Source organism: Podarcis bocagei (assembly GCF_964188305.1).
Source record: "Podarcis bocagei genome assembly, chromosome: 4".
Classification (NCBI taxonomy): Eukaryota; Metazoa; Chordata; class Lepidosauria; order Squamata; family Lacertidae; genus Podarcis; species Podarcis bocagei.
Window position 1 is genome coordinate 33,191,170 of NC_138128.1, and position 6,202 is coordinate 33,197,371.

At 40.5% G+C, this 6,202-nt stretch overlaps 1 long non-coding RNA gene across 1 annotated transcript; it reads right to left on the reverse strand.

The window, feature by feature from the left end:
• Nucleotides 1–239: 239 nt before the first annotated feature.
• LOC308586338 lies at nt 240–5,526 on the reverse strand. Its single transcript, XR_014007827.1, has 3 exons — nt 5,472–5,526; nt 1,599–1,783; nt 240–325 (listed from the first exon to the last, which is right to left on the reverse strand). It is a non-coding gene; the product is annotated as an uncharacterized lncRNA (long non-coding RNA).
• Between the last annotated feature and the right edge of the window lie 676 nt (nt 5,527–6,202).

Sequence of the window (6,202 nt, forward strand, 5' to 3'; positions counted from 1 at the left end):
ATTTTCATATATATGTATCCAGATATATAAACACGAATATATTTATGTATACATTTCCAGTCTTCTCATATCAAGAGGATGACCCTTTTGTGCTCTGTGTGAGGGGAAACAATTTTTAAATAAACTAAATTCCACTGCCACATAGATGATTACATTTCCATTTTATTCAATTTTACAGTATTGAAGTTTATAACCTATGAAGTTCCCATGGTAGAGGAGAGGGTTTTTGCTTTGGAATAAATACACATCATTTTTTCATTTTCTTAATCTGATGCTGTAGGTGGTCAGTTCCAACTGCTGAGCTTGGCACTGGGGGGTTGTTTCGCTGAAAGCCAAGTTAAACAGACAGAGGATAACCAAATTGAAAAAAATTGAATTTAATATGGTAAGTATTATCCAGCAGTTTATATAATCTCAGTTTTCCCAAGAGTTACATGTTATAACTATATTTTTTGTAAAAAGACTGATATGAACTTGCAATGATTAAAGAGCAGGCAGTAACATTAGGAGTCAGTGTGTGAGAGAAAGTTGGAAGAGAGCAAAGGTTCTGAAAGTTGTTAAAGTCATTCAGGGTGTCAGACTCTTGGCACTTCCAAATGACCTATTTATTAAGCAGTCATCCTAATTTGTTTGCAGAGAGATTAGACAACACTGGCTATTGAATGAGCATTTATTCTGATTTGGTTTTGGGGAGCTTAGATGAAGAAACTCATAAATAACGCACCAGTTACCCCACACTTTACAGTGTATTTTCTTTTGAGCTTCCTTATTGCACAAAGTATGATATTTCAGGGGAGTGGCTTTGGTGCACAGAACTTCCCAATCAAATATAAATATGCAACCTGAGTTTATCATTATGTGACTGAATCCCACCTGAAAACAGCAAATGTCTGGCCTAAATCTCTCATTCTTGATCCCAGAATGGTTGAAAAACAAACAAAAAAGGACCCTGATTACTAGAATACAAAGCAAAACTATTAAATGGAACCTAATAGGAGGCAATTTATTTTTTTGCAGTGTGAGGTGCACTCACAATTCTGGCTGAAACCCCGAGAGAGACAATTTACATTTGGTGTAAGTTTACATTGCACAACCTCATTTTGCCCTAGTATCTTTTTTCTGTTTATGCACAGAAATCCTTACGTCTGGGATCAAGCTATTTCTCCAGTGGTTTCTCTATGCTTTCAGGACGTTCAGAATTCTGGCACCTTAATATAATCAGAGAATGATAGAGTTCGAAGGGATCCTGAGGATTGTCTAGTCTAACCCCTTGTGATGCAGGAATCTTAACCAAAGCACACATGACAGATGGCTATCCAACCCCTAATTTACTAACTGTCCTATTTGGTTAACATAATTGCAAATTGTCAAAGAGAACTGTCGATCAGTGATGGCTTAGATAACATTGGTGGATGTGTGTGCAGCTAAATAGACTCTTCATTCTGCAGCTGATGATATGATGTCAAATAATGTTTCCTGAGTAGCTCAAAGGTCAGAACTGAGTTCATTGACATCTGCTATTCTGTTTGTGGAAGATACTTATAAGCAGAAAGAGTGGGGGAAAGAAACATCAACTGAAAGGCCAGAAGTCTACTTACTACTTGTCACCATCTCCTTTGACTCAGATGACATCAATGCCATGAGAAGGGCCTCATCCAGATGTACCGTGGTAAGGGCATGTGAGATTCCACATCCATTTCACAACATTCAAACCACTGGCTAAAAAAGATTCGCTACATCTTCTGTCAGCCTTAATCCACTTTAGATGACATAACTTCTTGTCCTGTTATCACAGAATATACATTCAGCAGCATTTAGCTCAGATTTTCTGGAATGAAAATCTCAGTGGGTCCATGTTCAGGCTGCTAACACTCATTTTCCCCTCCCCTCATGGAATGTGTTTGTGGAAAGAAGCCACACCCCCAAGCTACACCATGTTTCTCTGCCTCATGCCTTGGTGCTGCACTATATACATTGCATATTTTGTTGTGTCACTGTGGTAGCCACCAATACAAAACAACAACACACTGTGTGTTGATAGCTCTACATAATGGAACACCTGGACATTTGGATCCAGTGATGTTAACCTGATTGTGTCATGATGACTACAAACACCAGAATCACAGCTCTTGAGTGAATTGTGTCATGAGTAGGGTATCACTATGTAAGCTAAGATCCCATGCCTTTCTGAAGCAAGGTGGGCCACATTGGAGAAGGATTTGTTTGTTTGCAGCCACCATGTACTGTGGTAACATATGAACTGAACCTTCTCCCAATGTATTGTTTGTTCCATTTAGTATTCATTAGCTCTTCATATTTCTCTCTCTCTCTCTCTCTCTCTCTCTCTCTCTCTCTCTCTCTCTCACACACACACACACACACACACACACACACACACACCATCGAGCAATTTTCTTTTCTCATTCTTTTTTCTTTCTTTTCCAGGTTCACAGCCTTGACAGGAATTTTCTTCCTCTATATCTTGGCGTCTATAAGCACAACATGAGTTTAATGAGGAAGCAGAGCTTATGTCTGGATTTGTTTGAAGACAGCCTTAAGGGGCTCATTTATTAGAATCCGAACATCAGGCTTGCAGACAAAAGGAGTGTAAAAAAGCAGTGAGGAAGTTCAGTGTGAATGGCAATAAAACTGGGATCAAGATTCATGGCTACATAGTGTTCTCAATTACAATGCAACAGGAGTGTAAGTTAAGTCAATTGCAATCAAATGTTTTCTACAGCATTATCACGAGGAGCAGAAATTTAGCCTCTGCATTTTTACCTTAGTTCTGGCAACTTCTTATTTCCAAAGTCAGAAAATTAATAGTATGATCAAACATTCTTTTCAATAGTACAAATGATACTTGATGAAGTCTAAGAACATAGCTCTCCTCACCTTGACTTCAAAGGCTGCATTCACTTAAGCCTCTCAGTTGAATGAGGATTTGCTTTTTCTATGTAGAACTTATTAATTAATTTTTTTACTTTCCAACACATTTTAAAAACATTATTAGGAGATTTTCAAGCTGTGGATTTCTAATTTACTTTAAAAGCAAAACCAACAATTATCCACATAAGGCTTCTAGTTCATTTTCTTTTAAAAGGAGAAATACAAAATGTGTAGCAATCATTTTCCCTCTTTTTCCCTAGCAACACATACAGGAATACCAAGCCCTGGTGCTCTAATCTGTTTTCCAAATTCCACATCTTTCTTCCCAAAACACAAAGAATCCAGATTGTCATAAATGCACTATGTACATTTGTCAGCACACCTGGATGAGTTGAATCTCAGCACTCAAGAGTAAATTATGGGCAGTGAAGGGGGAATGAAAGCAAATCCGTGTAAATTCAGGCTTGAGTTTCAAATGCAATTGGTGTTTCAGACCATAAATTACATTTTCATCTGCTCTGCAACAGACCTCAACGTGTCCTCAGTTTATGGTTTTGTATGAGTGCTGGGGCACTTTCCTGCTGAGCAATGGTGACAATGCTTGTGACCATTTAATTTAGGGAGTAAGAAGGCCCTTGACAGAGGTGCAGAACATTTTTCATGGTATGTACAAAGTAAATAGGACAAAGGCTTTATCAATTTGTTAAGACGATACTAGAACCTGGGGTCATCCTATGAAGTTTAAGGTTTGGGAAATAAAAGGACATATTTGTTTACACAACACATAGTTGCGCTACAAAATTCATTACTGCAAAATGTGGTGTTGGCCACCAATTTAGAAAGCTTTAGACAAATTTATGGAGGATCTCAATTAGCTATTAGTCAGAAGCAGCTCATTGAGCAGGCAGAGTTGATATGCTAGCTTCCCTGCAAGTATGTCACTGTTGTTTACCAGGAGTCAGCAGGAAGGCTGGTGTGTTGCAAACACACTCTGCCAGTGAATTTGCACAGCACTGACCTTTGCATTACTTCTCCCCTCTCCCTCCTGCTAAGCAACAGTGACCCACTTACTGGGAAGCTTGTGTAGTGGGTTTTGTCCCGGTTCCCCAGCAAGACATCTGAATACTAGTTTCTAGAGGTCATGAGCAGCAGACTGCTATTACCCTCATGTTCTGCTTCCCATAGTAATGTGGTTGGCCACTGTGGGGGACAGAATGCTGGACTAGATGTTTGTAATACTATTCCACAGGGTTGACTGCTGATGCCATCTGGAATATACATTGTGATGGGTGAATGGGTCCATTTTCAGTGTCTCACATCATCACATGCTGTCATTGATAGATCTGTTTTCTCCCATTTCTGCCTAAACTGGCCATTTTTTTCAATCCATGTGAACACTTGCATTTCAATACTTTTCTTCTAAAATGTCTTATCTTGAAAGTATACATATTTTATCCCCAAAACTCATTTTGAAACATAACGCTGTAATGTTTTCTTTGAGCAGAATATGTTTGGACATTCAGAAAGAGCAAAAACTGGTGGATAACCAAGTTCAGCCCACAATGATATGTGAACTGATGTCAAAGAGGTGTGCATCAGTTCAGTTTAGCCCTGCTTGGGCATTCATATGCAGGGGGACAAAGTCAGGCTGCCATACCTCGCCTCAATCTTTATTCTATGTGCAACTTTCTATGAGTTTGAAGGTGCAGGTCTGCATGCTACTGATGGATGCTCTGTGTACAATGTAGAACCCTGCACAATCCAGGTTCTTGATTGCAGTGTACGCCTCTGCAAAGAGGGTCTTCACATTTCAGATCTTCCCATTCATGCTCATGTAGAGATCTAAAGAGTACGGTGAATATGATGACACACCGGGAGGCTTGGCAGGGTACCCCGTTTCTCCTCCCCTGTTTGATTACACTCCCGGAGGCTGAGTACCTGAACTGGGCTTTTGTATCTGCACTGCAGTCTGCACAGATCAAATCTCCCAAGAATCCCCAACCCACAGCAGTTGCTAGCACCACGTACTCGTGTTTTGCCATGCAACGTGATGTGGCTTTTGGAACAGATGGGTTTTTTGTTTAATGAATTGTATTCTGCTTAGACGATTTGTGGCAGCGATGCTTTTATTCTTCAGAACACTAACATAAGGCTCACGACTTGTTGTACATGTAATAGCTTTGAGTGGGTGGCTAGGCATGGAGAGCACAAGGCTCTCACACTGTTCCTCTGCCTTTTCACTTGTGACACCAATTACTCTTGTGGTCTCAAGGAGGCAACAATGATGTGTTTTTTCTTTGTGCGCACATCATGTAGAGTGGAGGGCTGAGTACATGATGTGATCACCTGAACTGCTTTGATTTGATGAGTTCTTCAGTACAGATAAGTGCTTAGCAGTTCTCTATGTGTGTGTGTTTGTCACAAAGCACCATGAGCATGTTGCCACAAACAACAACTCTTGCCTTTGACCTAGGGGCTTCTGAGGTCACAGAAAATTGGAAATAACTTCCTGCCCACAGGCACAGCCACCACCATCTTCCTGGGTCCAAAGGTGAAGGTGAGAGTCCCTTGTGTGTGTCTACCTTCAGAGTGAGAAGTGTTTGCAGTAAGAAATTCCTTGCAACTGTAGGAACCGTCGCATACTGGTCATAGAAACATAGAATTGTAGAGTTGGGAAAGACCTCAAGCATCATCTAGTGCAACCCCTTGCAAGCACAGGCTTGAATTGTCAAGCACACACCTTGCATGCAAAGGGTCCCAGGTTCAAATCCTGAGATTTCCAGGTTGTGCTAGGAATGCACCCGTTTGAATCTCTGGAGAGCAGCTAGCAGGCAATGTAGGCATTACTGAACTACCTAGACCAGTGGTCACACTCCATATAGGGCAGTTTCCTGTGTTCCTGATCTCAGCAAAGCTGGTGCAAGTTTTGGTTTTTTATCATGCTTACTGCTCAACTGAAGAGTTTAGCTTTAAGTGGTGAATGATTCACGAACTAAACTGTGTTGTGAGCAGGATGAGTTCTGAGGCATGAATTGGTCGAATCTGGCCTTACCCTGAACCCATCTATATAATTTTCTTTCACCGAGCTATGCTGTGTGTTTCCTCCCCTACCCCTTTTCCTTTTTTACAAGTAAGTTTTTACATTCAACGGCAAATCAATATGGCTACATGCAAGCAACTGAGGTGTACAAATGGAGTGATCAGAGATTTCCCCTGGATTATTAGGTGATAAATGAAGCTGAAGCACATAGCTCTATTATGCGGGACTCAGATAGAGAGGGAAACTGCACAAGCACAATGATATCCATAATAA